Source organism: Ochotona princeps, chromosome 17 (assembly GCF_030435755.1).
Source record: "Ochotona princeps isolate mOchPri1 chromosome 17, mOchPri1.hap1, whole genome shotgun sequence".
Taxonomy (NCBI): Eukaryota; Metazoa; Chordata; class Mammalia; order Lagomorpha; family Ochotonidae; genus Ochotona; species Ochotona princeps.
Genome location: NC_080848.1, coordinates 7,664,040 through 7,681,594, shown reverse-complemented (window position 1 = coordinate 7,681,594; position 17,555 = coordinate 7,664,040).

Here is a 17,555-nt window from a genome sequence, read left to right as displayed (position 1 = left end):
CTAAGGAATAGATAATATTCACTTTGAGACTTAAATAGGCATGGAGTTGATCAACTGAAGAAAAATTCACCTGCATTCCAGAATTAGATTTGTTTTTTCTTGCTTTAATTAAAGGGTGCACCCTCCCCCCCCCCCCCCCGGGGAAGACTTCATCCCTGAGGGTTACTATTGCCACCTTCATCGTAGCAGAAAAAGACGAACTTCATTATAATTAATTACAGTATAATCTTACTCTTGTGTACTTGGAAATTTTGTCATGTTTGCATCCCTTTCATCAAAAGATCCTGTGGGAATTTATGCTTATAAGATTCTCAACATCTTTCTCTAGAAAATATTTTTATTGGAAAGTCAGATATACAGAAAAGAGGAGAGACAGAGAGGAAGATTAGCCATCCACTGGTTCACTCCCCAAGTGGCTGCAATGGCTAGAGGTGAGCCGATACAAAGTCAGGAGTCAGGAGCTTATTCCAGCTCTCCCATGTGGGTGCAGGGTCCCAAGGTTTTGTGCCATCCTCGACTGCTTTCCCAGGCCACAAGCAGAGAGCAGGATGGGAAGTGGAGAAGCCAAAACATTAACTGGTATCCATATGAGATCCCAACGCTTGCAAGAGGAGCATTTAGCCATTGAGCCATCATGTCAGGCCCCATTTTTCTAAAGTATGTAGTTGTGATTCATAACCCATAGATGTAAAACAAAACAGAACAAAACAAAACCCTTAAGATTGACTCAGGGCTATTTGTAAATATCCTTATCTTCAGCATTGGCATTTAGGCAACATTGGCATCTCTTATATAATCTATAACTCTCAAAATTCCAACCATATGAAAATTCTATCGATATTCTAACGGAATTATAAACCTTCACTCTATTAGTCAAAGCTTATTAAATAAATTTCATTCTTTCCATCAAAATCATTAGTATTAGATTGTTACTAGTGCTGTACGCTAGGAACAAAATATTTTTGTTTTCTTATTTATACATTTTCATATTATAAAATTAATAAAAAGAATCAATGCTTTTAAAAAGAGGACTTCAAATGATCCAGTCTTGAAAATTATCATCAGTTATTTTAAAATTGGAAGATGCTGTGCTTGGTCACTTGTCCTTGCAGAGTCACAGCCAATGAACTAGATGAAGGAAAACACCAAAAAACCAAACCAAAACAAAACAAAACAAAAACCTCTGGCTTCATACTAATGGTATTTCATTCATAAAAAGAAATTATGCCCTGTGATTTAATTGAGTGGCTCTAAGGCCATGCCAACAGAGATGAAGTGGTTGGGCTCCTATGTAAACATGACGACATCCTGAGAGGATTGTTTACTTTCTTCTAATTAAAGCGAATTTGAAATCCCATCATATTTTCAAGTGAGTTGTGACAGCAACGTGCCCTGGGGATTGCTCAGAGTCCTTCCAAAGGACAGCTCTCCTATACACGACATTCGTATCTTCCCTGAAGCTGTGAATTCATTCCAGGCCCGAAAGTGTTTAAGCCAGCTCTGAGACCTCGGTTTTTCAGGATCATTTACAAGCAAGACTTGAGGACCCAGCGGGATCCAGACCAACTGCTTGTTATGACGACAGTGGATGTTCCCAGCCTTCATGCTGCTTCTCTTTGGGCAGACAGTCTGCTTTCCCAGGCTTCTTCACGTCTGTCAGTTTTCATAATCTTGAGGCAAACCTCTAATTGATGGCCCAGTCTGGCAGCAGGATCCACACGACTAACAGAAACAATGCAATTGCCAGTGAAAATAGATCGATTGCACAGCCAAAGAGGGTACTTGTCATACACAATGAAAGGATGTTATTGACCTTTAATTTGACACAGAGGTGTAAAATCCGCAAGATCTTTGTTTTTAATTAGTGATATTTTCACCTCAAATGAGAGGGCGAAGAGCAGTTCATGGAATAAGCACATTATCTTTTAGTTTCATTTTTACAGGAAATTTTTAAAGACTCCTTGTGTTTTAAAACCAGTATCTCAGAAGCTGACACCCCTGACTTGGAGTCAAAAAAAAAAAAAAAAAAAGAGATATTGACCATTCTACGTGTCTATAGAATCTTCAGAGGATTCCCAAAATTCAATGTGACTTCATGAAGATCATACCTAATGAGCAGCACATCTCAGGAAAAAAAAACACTGGGCATTTCTAATTTCCAAAATCATAGTCACATTTTTTCTAAGCTTACCTTTTCAAGGCTCAGTTCTGTGGCTAGAAACCTTTTGGTGAGGCAAGTTGTACTCAGGGAATCTCTTTGGTAGTGCTAGGAAGGTTGAGATAAACCAGGAGTTCAAAGTCACGTGACACTTAGTTCACAGAAGTGGATGAAGGAGACCTCTAACAAATGAGTTAGGAGTGGAGTTTGAGGAACCCCTTGGTAAGTCATGAATTCTTTCCAACTAAAAGAGCAACTCAGTGATGACAGCATGAACAACACTGTTTTGACAGCCCTGGTGTTCGATTGAATTAGAGCCTCAGTGTTTCTCTGGTATGTTGGATTATAATATCTGAGAAGATTTCAAACACAAATCGTTTATGGGAGGCAGAAACTAAAATCCAACTCCAGGTTAACATGGCTGGTGATTTGTCACAGTCCTTTTTCTCTGGATTTTTGTTGTATGGATTTTAGCTTGTGCTTTGAAGCGAGTGGACTTGAATAATGACAGCAGAGGGAACTTGGGTCCGTTAGACTCGTAGTTGTTGTCATCTTTGATGTTTCTTCTGCAGAGAACAGCAGGGGAAAGGCACAACAGTGATTTTCAGAAGTGACTTTCCTCACTCAAGATAAGCAAGAACTGCCAGAGAATAAAATTGAGTCTCAAGAAAAAGATATCCCACCCCTCTCCCAAGTCCCAGCCCACCTGTTCATGCAGTCATGGAATTTCTCTTTGCCTGAAATGAGCTTTATATAGTCAAACAACCTCGTAAAATGGGGGAGGGGGGGGTTTGAAATAACAAGAAAGAGGATTTAAAGGGTCTGATTTAAAGAAATGCACCCAGATGAGTTTGGCCAATTGGGGTCAGTTAAGCCTCCCCTGACACCAGCCATTAGTAATATTTTCCATGCACTAAGTAAAACAATGGAAACTTCATCACATCTGGTGGAGTCTCCAATACCTATGCAGCGTGTAATGGTTTTCACAATCTTGATATGAAACAGCACCATGGCACTCAACGATAGATTGTTCGTGAGCAAAGAATGAGCACTTGTTCCAAAACAATGAAGAGTTGTTCGTTACTATTTTTCTGAGATGCCTCTCTCTGGTTCATGTTGCTAGATTATTTCATCTTGATCCAAAGGGAGTTTAGAGTTGTTTCCTGCCCCCTCCTTCTTCCCTCATCTCTGGAGCAATCAGCAGTGGCAGCTAGGAAAGTCATCTTATATCTCTGGTGAGGCAGCACATTTTCTCATTGATAAGTTTTGCTTGGCTGTGTGACTTTCCTTTGAAAGTAATCAAAACAACGCTGATGGAGTGATCATTCCAGGAAACATTTACTGCTTTAAGGGTCTTCTTCTTCTTCCCTTGAATTTTCTTTAAATACTTCAAAAATGTAGAAAGAGGACATGGAGCATACTTAAATTGCCTTTGTGTTGCACACTTGATGTTAATATTGAAAATGTTGCTATGAAGCTTCAAAGGACTACTAGTTAATATATAGGCCTCTTACAGGCAATAGGAGTCATGGCTTGAAGAGATCAGGGTATTTGTTTCTCTTCATCACTTTTCTATCCTGAACATTCACGAAGCCAAGTGGGGACACTGTCTGCATTTTTTCTGCAAAGTATGCATTTATTTTATAGGTAGAGTTATAGAGAAAGGGAGAGACAAAGATCATCTATCTGATATTTAACTTCCCAAACAGCTGCAATGGCCTGGGCTGGGCCAAACAGTAGCCAGGAATCTGAAGCTTCTTTTGGAGCTCCCCTACAGATGGCAGGGCCCCCAAACAGTTGGGTTAAATTCCAATAGTTTTCTCAGGCTATTAGGCAAGAGTTGGATTGGAAGTGAAGCAGTGGGGACAAGAAACAGTACCTGTAACAGGATGCTAGCATTCCGTGTGTTCGATCACAATGCAGGTGACACTTAGTTTGACTGTTGAGAATGAACCATCAAATGTATGAGTTTTCTTTATCTATCTATATCTGTCTTTCAACTAAAATGTAAATAAACAATAAATAAAAATTCTGAAAACCTGCTCAACTTCGGTACAAGTGTCATGGCTTGCTTTTCTGATGGTAGCAAACAGCCAGAGATTCTTTTTCCATTTGGTCAAGAGCCTTTAAGATTTTCATAGCCTTTCTTGTGTTACAGTAACTGCTCATCCTCCTCATTCCTTCCTGGGATAGGAGATTTTTTTTCTGTCCAGAACTTGTTCTGGTATACAGTATGCATTTGTGTAGATGTCTAAATCAGTGGGATGGAATTGTCACTGTTGATCGACAGACTCTCTCATTCCTAGATACTGCCTAATTTATTATTTTTTTTAAAGACTTACTAATTTTTACTGCAAAGCCAGATATACAGAGAGGAAGACAGACAGAGAGAAAGATCTTCCATCTGTTAATTCACTCTCCAAGTGACCTCAATGGCCAGTGCTGCGCCTATCTGAAACCGGGGGCCAGGAGCTCTTCCGGGTCTGTCACGCGAGTGCAGGGTCCCAAGGCTTTGGGCCGTCCTCGACTGCTTTCCCAGGCCACAAGCAGGGAGCTGGATGGGAAGCAGGGCTGCTGGGATTAGAACCAGTGCCCATGTGGGATCCCAGTGCGTTCAGGGTGCGGACTTTAGCCACTAGGCCACTGCACCCGGCCCAATACTGCCTAATTTAAAAATTAAGACCACACATTGTCCTTTATTAACTGGAGATGATCTCTGAGCAAGTGGCACATTGTCAAAATCAGCACTCATGAGTGATATGTGTGTGTCCATAGTTAACCATTATGTGTTCTGAATAGAGATCTGGAGATACAAGAGCAAGGTGCAAGCTAAGAAGGATTTTCTTTGGCAGATGCTCTTTTGTTCTGGTTGCTTTTGGTCACTTTTGTTACAGACATGTTCCAGAATTTGGTTCCATCTTCTGTTTTTTTATGCCAGTGTGTTTTTCGTTTGTTTGTTTGTTTGTTTGAGTTTGAGGGATTAGGGAGGGAGTGAACTCTGAAGCCAGGAGGTCGTGCCCTGCTTTGTATATCCATGAGCGTACTTGCAAGTCTTACAATCGTCAACATTCTCAGTAAAATTAAGATGTGGGAAGGCATGTCTGGAAGATCATTACGGAATTTGCTGATCAGTGAGTCTGAGCTCTGAACCACAGCATTCATGATCTGAGATTTTTTTTTTTCTCTGTGAACTCTGCTGTGTCAACTGTGGTTAAGGTAGGTTGAAGTCTATGAAAAAAAAAAAAAGGAAAGATTATTCACACTCCAGCAAACACAAACATTCTGACAAGGCATGTTTATCAAGCTTGCAGGTAGAAAGAGGTATTGTCGATACGCTGAGAGCTTATAAAATCCTGTCACTCTAGCCACTTCTTGCCCTTGTTTTCTTCTTCATTTAATTGTGCTTCTTGTGCTCGCAAGAAACTTGTATAGGATGAAAACTTTCAGAAAACCCAGACCCACACATTTATTAAGCATATAGAAATAAGCGACTTTATTTACGTACTAAGTGACTAATATAAATACAAGGTCCTTTTAATCTGGGGGCAGTTTTTTTGTGGGAGAAATATGGAGCATGTTACAATGCATACTAAGAGTAACCAAACATTCGAGGTCTGTGAAAAAGCCACAGGGAAGTGAGAGATGCCCACAATGGTTGGAGGAAGGGACAAGAACTGGTTCAAAGCTAGTGTCAAACGCACACATCTTCAGAGTAGCCTTCAGCTGTAGTCTTAGACATGCAGAAACTGACAGTTTGAGAATGATGGTTTCACGTGGGAAGAAGGTTGGAATGCATGGAGAGTGAATAGTTTGGACAAGGGCAAAAAAGGAGGTACATTTGAAGAATTCAAGTTAGTGAGGAGTGGATAATCACTTTCGGCGTATATGCTCTGATGAACTTTGGAAGTCTTCAAAGAAAGCAATGTTTTCCTAATTTTTCAATGTTTAGGTATTTGAAATGCAGAGGAAACTGAATGGTTCGTTGGAGGTGGGGACAGCGATGAGAGCTGGAGACACAGATAAATCTTCCACCTGCTGGTTTACTCTCCAAGTTGCAACAGCCAAGACTGGCTCAAGCTGAGACCAGAAACCTGGAACTCCATCTGGGTTCCCTTTGTGGGTGGCAGTGATGCAGACACTTGAGGCATTATCTTTGGAGCTCAGAATGCACGTTAGCAGACCATTGGACAGAAAGTGAAGGTGCTGATACTTGTGATAAAAGGGAGTTCCAACATGTGGTTTAACCTGCTGTGCCACAATACCCAATTTAGGAAAATCATTTTAAGCCACTCATTACATACACATCCGAGTTGCTAGCCTGGAATAGAGAGTGAAAAGCTGAAAAGATATTGCTTTCCAGATAATTCAGAAATTTAGGCATGAACGAGCCATGGTCTTAAAACACACACAGTCACCTTTCACGGATTAAAGATAAAGCCAGAACGCTAGTTTGCTATCAAACACAATGATCACCCGGGCATCTCTTGTTCTCGTGTAGCATTTCTAGGGAAAACCAGATCATCTGAACTCATGAAAAAGCCATTGTCCAAGCATCCCTCATTCTTGGGGATTATCAGAGTTTTCAATACAGGTTAAATACTTGGGAACTTGTTCATGTGGAAACTATCCTGTTACATCTTGTTAGTTCTCCTCCTGCTGAGTGCAAATGGAGTATAAATTTTACTTCCTACAGCTGCTTTGGATTTTGTTACATTTTCCAGGTTTTAAAAAAAAAATGTGCTGACATAACGTGGCTTCATCTACAGCTCTCAACTGATTTTAGGAGTCTAAACAGAAATATGATTCCTGATTGTATGTACCAGCGAAATAAAAATATTATCTCTACATCTAAGATCCACTAGGCATTTTATTTTTAGATACAGGGCACCAAAAACAGGAAAATATGTTGGGGAAAGGTCATTACGAGATAAAGAGAGCAAAGACGACTAGAGAGAGAGGAGGAGGAAATAAGCGCACTTTTGGTTTGTGCTATTTTCAATGAGATATTTGCTTTTTTAAATGGAAAAAAACTTTCCATTCACATCTGGGCTGAGATTCAGAATCAAATAGATATAATTGGAAAAGCTTACTAAATGATGGACTTATGTTACATTTCCCCCCGAACAGATCCTTTTTGTTTCATTTTACATAATGGACCAAAATCCTCTTAAATAAATATATGGAAAGCAAAAGGCTCAAGAGTCACATTTTATTGTAACAAGATGGAGCAAATAAAAACTTAAGTCTGGGCCACCAAGAGGAAAATAGCTTTTGTTGTACTGCACAATTACACGTGGTAGGCAAAGCATGTCTTCCATTTTGATTCCTCGGGTATGAGGTCGTGAGAAATAAATGACAAGCAGTTATTGGATCTCCCAACTGACAACATTCCTCAAGGTATGTTTTGTCAACCCAAGTGGAATAAATGCTTGGTGGTCTAGACGAAAGTGATCGAGGGACAACGGGACGCTCTATAATCAGTATTTTAGAGGCAAGATGCTGATGCGGAGTTTATGAAGTTAGGAGCAGGCTGAAATCTGTGCATCATGAACCAGCAACTGACACAGAACTGAAGAACTGACCCCAGGAACAGCAGCTGAGGGCTCACATTCCAAACTCCAAAGGATGAAGAAGCCAAAGGATGATCTGGCAAGCCATCCTGGGAAGTTCACTAGAGGTGGCAGAGCACAAGCTATGGGTAGTCTAGGTGTGGGGCTAGGGGTATGACAGGAGACCTGATCTCACATTAAAACTTCTACCTCATTTAAGCAATCAGAAGAAATTCAGGCCATATAATAGGGCTCAGAGGTAAGAGCCAGGAATTAGAATGGAGTGTTCAGTCCCAAGGGAAAATGAGATGTGATTTATCTAACACTGATCCAATGCATGACTCTCAGCACCATGACCCAAAAGCAGAGAGGAGTGGGGAGGGTTTTTTTTTTTTTTGAAGATTCATTTTATTTTTATTAGAAAGTCAGATTTACAGAGAGGAGGAGAGGCAGAAAGGGGGATCGTCCATCGGATGATTCACTCCCCAAGCTGCCTCAACGGTTGTAGCTGAACCAATCGGAAGTCAGGAATTTGGAGCTTTTTCTGGGTCTCCCACATGGGTGTAGTGTCTGAAGGCTTTGGGCCATCCTCGACTGCTTTCCCAGGCCACGAGCAGAGAGATGGATGGGAAGCAGGGCCACCAGGATTAGAACTGGCGCCATATGGGATCCTGGCACGTGCAAGGCGAGGACTTTAGCCGCAAGGCTACCATGCCGGGCCCAGGAGTGGGGAATTTCGTGAACTGGAGAGATGGAAGAACTTTCAGAGATTTAATTCATTTTTTTTTTTTTGCCTCGTGGCTTATATGTTGGATATTCTTACATGTTAGAAAGGAAACTAAAGGTAAAAAACCCAAAGCAGAGTCTAAATTTAGCCATTGGACTACCAGACTCTACATGTGAAAATGTTGGCTTTCTATTTTTAAAACTTTGTATGTATTTAAGACAGGGAGAGAGAGAGAGAGAGAGGAAGCCCAATTACTGACTCATTCCTTAGATAGTTGCAGAAGTGGCTGAGCCAAGATCAGATCCAGGAGTCACAATTTAACAATCCAGCTGTCCCAGATGAACAGCAGGACCCTAATCACTGGAGATTTCCCATTGTATTTCAGGATCTGAATTAGCCAGAAGCTGGAATTGGGAGTAGAATCAGGAATCAAACCTAGACACTCCAGTCTTGGATATGGGTGTCTGAGCAGCTAGGCTCAAGGCACACTCCTGTTAAATGCTTTATCGCCACATCCACCTCCTTAGAGCAAAGTAGATGTTGCTTCTGATAAAGCTGTTGCAAGGACTAGGTCCACCTGTGAGCCCATTTGGATCCACCTGAATCTGAGAGAGGCAACATTTCCCTGAGAGAGGGAAAATAAAGATGGTACTGACACCATGTCCTTTCACTCTCCTCACGCTTCTTCTTCTAGAAACTTGATTCTCGTCATGTATACATAGGCCAGGCCACAGCGATTGGCTGAACAAACTTACAGGTTTATATGGTTTCATTGTATGTGGTTTCTATGAGCAAGAGTGTAAGTGCTGATTCTTGTAGCTCTGTAATCAAGAAGACGCCCTTATTAGACCCCATTCTGGTAAGTAGGAGCAGTATCTAATTTCCTTTGGAAGCAAGGCAGTACAGGAGAAAGGGTATACCGCCATGAAAGGCAATCTTGCCTGGAACCAATGTGTTGGAGTATTGAACTTCGGGTCACACTGAGTTTTTCCCAGCAATGATATTCGAATACATAATTACTCTGCTCTTCATGTGGTATTGGTAGTGCAAAGATCAAGTGTGTGCTTTGTATTTATTTTCCAGATTTCCCATTTATTGTTCCCCAAGTGCAATGACAGGGCAAATTTTTTTTCACCGTGGTGAAAGATAGCTTCTTTTGGCTTCCAAGAAGCTTTGTGTTTTTTTTTTCCATTGATTCCTTGCTCATCCTTTCTCTAGTTGATGACTATATATGCCCCTGTGCCATCTTGTTTCTGTAGATCAATTGCCATCAGGGATTGGTAGCTCAAATATTTAATATGCAATATGGCTCAGGTACCTTACAATTTGAGTGATTTCTGGCCACAGGGCTTCAGTACCATCAGCTCTGCCAAAGGTAATAGTTCAATTGAGGGACTGTGGTGAGGAGAAGGGATTTCACAGGGTGAGGTCAGCTGGAGGTATTGGGTCAGTCACTAGCCTACCAAATGGTATAGGAGGAACATTTATATATTTCCACTAGTGCTATGCTTATATCATGTGTATTGACTGCCTGTCAGGGCTGGTATTTGTAATTTGCTGTTATAGAAGCATTGCATTTTGTAAGGACAAAGAAACTCTGATGTCTGATATAAGCCTCTTATCTCCCACATTAATTTATTCTCCCAATATTTGTTATGCATCTACTCTGTGTCAGATCTTCTATAAGATCCTACTGAGATACAGGGGAATGTAGCATTGTTGAATGCCACCAAAACATACAAAGAATAAACAGAGAGGCCTTGGAGGTTATTGGGGCAGGTGGATTGCAAGAGAGGAAAGTCACATCTCAGAAGCTGATTCATGAGTTAAGTGAATTGACAAAACAGGTAATCTTGGGAAGGAAATCCAGGCAGGTGACCCTTACATACAAAATAGGGAAGTAGTGCAGCAAGTTCAACAAATACAGATCACAGTCTGAGTCTAGAGTTAGGGGTGGGAGAATTAGGTGAGAAAGACAGACAAGAAGTTGGGATTTCAACCTGAGCATGACAGGAAACCACTGCACACTTACGGCTTGAATTACACTTTACAAGGGTCACTCTGCCTCAAGTGTTGAGAAGGTGTTTGTGGGGGTGGATGCACCAGAAAAATCATGAAAGTCAGTTGGATTTTTCTGTTTTGTTTTCACTTTTGAGATCAAGCAAGAAATAATGAGGTGGATTCATCAGAGTCCACAAAACTTGCATGGGGACAAAGTTTGTTGCTGCTGAATTACACTCTACAAGTCTGGTTCTGATTTTCCAGAGGTCATAGGGACTTGTTAGTGTTGAGCATAGGCAAGAATGGACCCAGGCTGTGGAACCCTCTTAATGGGCCTATTACTTGTTGTTTTAGCCTGTTCTCTGCTGCTATAATAGAATACTTGGGAATTGAAAATGTATGAAGAAGAGAAACAAGTTTCTTACAGTTCTGAAGATTGAATGTCCAATGTCAAGTGGCTGGTCTAATGACAACTGTCTTGTTGAACCATCTTTGTATATAGAAGGCAGCAAGTGAAAAAGAAATGGACGCTGTAGAACAGAGGATAGGGACTTAGGCTGTAAGGCCATTCTATAGTAGTCTAGTGCCCCATTTCTTAATACTGCTGTACTGGAATCTGGGGAGACCACAAACCTCACCATACTTGGCCAAACCATACCTCTTCTGCCACCATCACCATCATAACCTTTGATCTAGCAGAACTCTAATGATGGAAGATAGAAAGAAAATTAATGGGGATGTAAATACCATGAGACTTAAAGACAAGCCTAGTTCTCTTATTATTTGGGCTTGTCTATTTTTAGGAAAATTGGAATCACTGATGAGTGATGTTAAATCAAGGTGCAGATGGGAGCCACTCAGAAGAAGCAGGGATTGCCTATAAGGCAGCCCTTCCAGAAGACGTGCAGCTCAGATGATAAAACGGTAACTCCTGCTTTGATGAGGATACCAGGAGGGATTAATACTTGGCTTGCCCAGAGGCACAGCCTTCCATAGTCTCATAGGTTACCGTAACATGTTGAATTGTGAGATGTATCTCTTTCTGACCACTGTCCCTTTTGTCTCCTCAACTAACACCTTAAATAATATATAGCATTTCATAAGCACGCCACGATCATGTATCTCACAATGTTTGTTCCTAGTCTACATACTTTGAAATGAAATCAGTGGGAGGAATAAAAAAAAAAAGAGAAGTTCTCCAAGGAACATGAAGACGTCAGCTCCCTCCATATGGGTCCCAGCAGTGTCCCTCTCTCAGGTCGTGCATACCAGGAAATGACCTCAGCCAGTGCAGACCTTACGCAAGGGCCCTGCTTCAGCACTGCCCGGTAGTACCAGCTGTTGACTTTGCCGTCCATTCTCATGCCAGCTTCTTAAAATAGTCCAGTGGGAACAATCCAGAAGCTTCCCCCTCACAGCCTGCAAATCAAAGCCCTGGTCGAACAAAGGAGGGGAAATGTGGCTGCAGCCTTGCTCAAGGGCAGAGAAATCTTCCTGTTTCCTTCATGGTGGGGATGGCATTGCCAGGTGCTTTCACTCAGAAGGCCTCAGTCCAATGAGGTGAGTCCTTGACCCTGCTGGAGAGAAGCCGTTTCCCTCCGTGAGCCTTTGGTTCTGTGAGAGCCAAGAAGTACAAGCATCAACACCGTTCAAGCTGCACTCGCTAGACCTCTGTCGAAGGAAAGTTTGACCTTAATGGGAGCGCTTTGTACCCTGGGAAACATCACACCCAGTGCTTCTGTTTTGTAGTAAGTGAAGCCACTTAGAATTATTCCTTCTATTTTGTTTCTGGCAGGGGCACCTAAAAGCCAGAGCTAGCATCATTGTGATGTCCCCTTAAAGCTTGTATCATTAGAATGTGAAATAATTTTTGCACCATCATGGATGGCTTTCGAGAAGGAAGAGCTGGCACGGGATGGACATAAAAAGAAATGTGGTGATTTGGGAGCAGCATCCTAAAAGCTGGTTTATAGCTGGCTAAAAAAATCCCATAGTGTGGGCATCTTCCCATCAACAGAAACTTACTTCTCACAGGTCTGGAGACTGAAAAATTCAGATCCAGTGTTTTCAAAGTCCAGGTCTTGCGAGGGCCTGCTTCCGCACAGACACGCACAGTAACCTCCCATGGCAGAAGGGGTTTGGGCCCTTTGTTGTTCTTTCAGTGAAGAACATTATTCCCGTTGTTCTTGAAGACTTTGTTCCCACGACTCCAAGCCTCTACAGCCCAACACAACCTCTTTGTGGCATGCCTTTTGGGAAAACACATTCAGACCACATCATTCTATAACAATAATCAGCAAATAATGGCCAATGATCGAATCTTCATTCCCCACATTTCTATTTGTAGGAACAATTTTATTGGAATTTTGTTTACTATGGTTGCTCATTTATGAATTCCATTTGTCCACTTTAAATCTATATCAGCAATACAATATGTGGTCCAGAAAGCCTAAAAATGTTGGTTCTTCCCCTCCCCCCAAAAAAGTGTCTGATCCCTGGTAAATAAAGACTCCACCAGGAATGCTCCCTCTGCATGTATTTTCCATACTTTCTCTCATTCAAGGACTTACAATACTAGTTCACCAGGAGTGCTCATCTTTCCATTTAATAGCCAGGAAAAGGGAGGTCAAGCTTGCTCAAGGTCACACGAAAGGTAAATGAGACGGTTGGATGTGTAACCACTTGTCCCAGTCAACAGACTTTATTCCACTGCATGGCTAAGTCCTCACTGACATACTGACTTGAATGGAAGACTGAAATGTTCAAACTGTGACGTCAGGGGTCAGGCAGGTGAGATCTGAAGGTTGCTGTCCTAAGCTCCAGGCAGTCAAGCTGTGTATGTTGTGGCTGAACTGGAAAGTACAAGCTTAGCGTAACAGTGTTCAAACACTGACTGTTTTTTTTTTTAAGTTTCCAGGGCCAAGCAAAACATGTCAGGAAGCCTTTCTAGGCTAAGGAGTCTCTGGTTTGTGACCCCTGGCTGCAGTCTCCACCAGTTTGGGCAAGAAGAATAGTGATAGGCTCAGAATGGAAACCAGAGAGCCAACGCCTCCACCCCCACCCAGGTTACTTCTTTGGGAACATGACGGAGGACTGTGTAGAGCTATCACAGCTCCCTGAAGCACAGCTGAGCCTGGATGCTCATCCTCCTTCTGCCACTTCTTCACATAGTGGCTGGAAGAGGATTTACCTGTATGAGCTACATGGTTTCACCTTCAGACCAAGACTTACAGGGACCAGTGTTGTGGTGCATCGAGTAAAGGCACTGCCTGCCAATGCTGACACGCCTGTCTGTGCAGCTTTGTGTCCTGACTGCTCTTCTTTCGACCCAGCTTCTGTTAATGGCTTAGAAAATGTAGTGAAAGATGCCTGATGTTTTAGGGTTCCTAACATCCACATGGGAGACCCAGATGAAGCTCCTGGTCTGGCCTAGGCATGGCTGCTGTGGCCATCTTTGAAGAGAATCAGCAGATGGAAGAGTCTCTCTCCTCTCTCCTTTCTCTCTCTCTAACTCACACTTTCAGATAAACAGATAAAAATTTCTAAAGAGCAGCAAGATTTATTCCTCATTGACTGGGTTCATGGTATAGCCCAGGCACTGCACCATCTTGGAAACAGTAACTCCTACTTCCTCTTGTTAGGTACACAAATGTGTGTTTACATTTCTTACGCTTTTGTTTTCACTCATCTGTCAACACAACATGCTGGCTCTTTGTTCGATATATTTTCATGATCTGTTACTAATGTTGCAATGCGAACTTCCATTTTAGCTCACTTACGCCACTGCAATCGCCTTCTTACCTGTCTTGCATGAGAGTCTGTTCTATCTGTCAGATGAGGAGACCTTGTTTAATACAGACTTCAGGTGAGGACATTCTCTAAGAGGTCTCCTCTATGAGGAAAAGCCAACACTGTCACAATGACCCTCCAAATGCTCACGATCTGTTACCCTCTCTCCTTTATAGCCCCTTTCCTTTTCATGTTTGTGATGCTGCGGCCTGTTCTCTACCTCTTATCTAGCCACAGCAGTCTTCTTACTCTCCCTCTGGCATACTAGGGAACTTCTGGCTTCATACAACCTCTCGACTTTTTTTTCCTTTGGTTGGAACATTCTACATTCAAATAGTCCCAGGAGGACTTTTCTTCCATTCTGGTCTCACTGAATCTCTCTGGAAACACAGGATTCCAACTGTCCTCCCCACAGCCCTACTATTGCTTCTTCATTTGTCGTCTCTATTTTTTTAGACTTAATTTGTTTGAAAGTCAGACTCAAAGAAGAAGAGAGAACTTCCATCTGTTAATTCACTCCACCAGTGACTGCAATGCCTCTCATTGGGCCAGGCTAAAGCCAAGAGCTGCTTCTGAATTTCCAGTATGGGTACAGGGGCTCAGAGACTCGGACCATCCTTCACTGCTTTCCCAGGCATATGAGCAGGAGCTGGATCAGATGAGGAGCAGCCAGGATTTGAACCAGCACCACATGGGAGGCTGGCAACTATACATGGTGACTTACTCCACTACACCATGGTGGTAGTCCTTCAGTCCTTTATCTTCTTGCTTGGGTATTCTCATTGTCACTTATTTTATTATTTAATTTTTGCATTTTATTTTGTTCTTTTCAATAACAATGGCCAAATAATCATTTTGTTCATTGCTGAATTCATAGTATGTCATAAAATACCTAACTAGTTAGCTCCTTTATTCATCTCTTTCTCATTTTAATATTTTTTCCCATCTCTATCATTTAATAAATTGGATGTAATTGAAACAGAATTATTTTGGTTTCCAAGATATATAGCCAACAGTAAGATGGTAACTCCTACTCCCATTCCCACAACTGCTGTTGTGAGGTCCTCAGAAGGACCTCATATCACTATCTGGGCACTTGGTAGCAATGCTGATGTAGAATCTGCTAAATCAAATTTGAATAGGTTAGAACCTGGAAATGTTTTCTCTCATCTCATCCAGTGGTTCTAATGCAAGTTTAATATGGTATGAAGCGTCTAGATCCAAGTTTCTTAGGTAGAATGAGGAGTAGGAAAACAGCTGTAGAATGAGATTCAGAACACCTGCTCAGTGCTAGCCTTTTCTCTCGTATGAATTGAATGCATCACTTCTCAGACTGGGAACCTGTGTTCCTCTCCCTACACCCCCCACCAGGTAACAACACAAGGGGGTCACCAAGACCCTTCCTCAAATGCATGCAGCCTCCTCCTACGGGCAGCCAGCGAGTATCTTTTGGAATTGTCCTTTTCTTTGCATTCCAGGACTTTGTCTTACCATGTGTATCTCACTACTGATTTCTTTGTGTATGTTCCTAGATACCAAGGATCTGTGCTTGCTAGTTTATGTCTACTGATATTTTGCTCCTGTTAGAAAAAAAATGTCCAATATGTACTTTGTTTATCATACTGTATACACAGCTGATGCCTTATTCAACATATCATAGACCATACACAGAATGGAAATCTAAGCCTAGATAAAATAAAACAGAGGTTCTAGTCTGGATCCACACCCCATTGTCTTCACCTATCTGTAGAAATCAGAACCTGGTTTTCTCTGACTTCCTCCTAAATGGACTCATTCTTTCAGAAACAAACAACAAACAAAATGCCCTTGTTTTGTTTGAGATCTGAGCTTACCTGGTTCTAAAACCAACTTGGACACATAAATTCTTTTATGCAATATCTTCATTTTATAAAGCTATTATTGCACATCAGGGATTATGCAAAATTTGTCCAGATAGTCCCAGGAGGACTTTTCTCTTTCATTTTGGTCTCACTGAATCTCCTCAGTAAACACAGGCTTCCAATTGTGTATTTTTCTCTCCACCCAACTCCACTTGGGTGTTGAAATCTTCAATTTATAGAAGTCTTACGATTTGGATTGATGTGTAATGTCAGGGTCACTATCACATGTTTTTGATGAGGAACAAGGCATAGCTAAGTTAAACAACCTGCCCAAGTCTATTCGGTAGGAAGCAGCAACATGCAGACATTGCCAGGAGAAATTCCTGCTGCAACACACTGCTTTCTCACTCTCCCTGAGTGCATACACCTTGATTATTTCCATTCTGCTGAGTGATTGACTGACTCTGAGTTTATGCTCCTGCTTTCTGCCCACTGACACTACCCTAGGAAGCTGAGACATGGTATGGACACAGCAGAGGATTTTCAATTTATAGTCAGGCGGAGCGCTTCAGAAACTGATGTGACTAATTAAAACCACTATGGTAGCTGGAAAAAGGCACTCGGAGACACATGTGGAACCAGCCCCGAAGTGTTTATGTCACATTGCACACTGTCATGAGTGTCCCTCCCAGAGTAGCTAGACAGCTGAAAGCATGCTTGGTTTTTGTCCTAACACATTTTCTCCTTGACTCTCTCCACAGTCAACATGCACCCAGAGTTCGCACGCACTTTATCAAACACATATCCAGTTGACACAGGCTATGGAAAATCTCTCTTTCGCATTTGTTTATTTGATGCATCAACTGACAGAATGTGGTTACTTTTATAGTCTCTGAGGAGCTGAAAAGTATCTCAGAAATCTGATTTTATGAAGTTAGGTTTTCCGCCACTGAGAAATAGTTTCATGCTGAAGGTTTATTTACAAGGAATTGCTGTTTTCACTTGCTGGATTTGCTCTTAAACATTTAAAAAAGTTGTTTTTCCAACCACTAAGTGGATCTAAACATTAAGTGTTTCTGAAGTTGGTTTTCCAGCTCCTGGGTTGCTATTAACTTCTCCTGGGATGAAGCAGAAGGTTGTTGCCTTTTACTTAGCCACTCGGAAGGCAAGAGTAATATTTTGAAGAATTTTTGAGAGTGGTTCATTGTGCAATATTTATGTTTCATTCACATCGGCACAGGACAGTGTTGACACACAGTTCCGTTGTTGTTCTTGGCTGCTCGGTCCTCCTTCTCCTGCCCACAAAGTCCAGCTTTGCGCTCTCACTGATGGAAGCGTGACTAGCTCCAAGGAGGAGGCCAACCCAACAAACCATCTTCCCCAGGCAGAACTGAAAACAGAGTCTCCGGTCTGTAGACGAGATGTGTGGGCAAAGCAGAAGGGACTGGGCCTGTTACTGCCTGTGGGAAAGAGGACACTTTAGAACACGT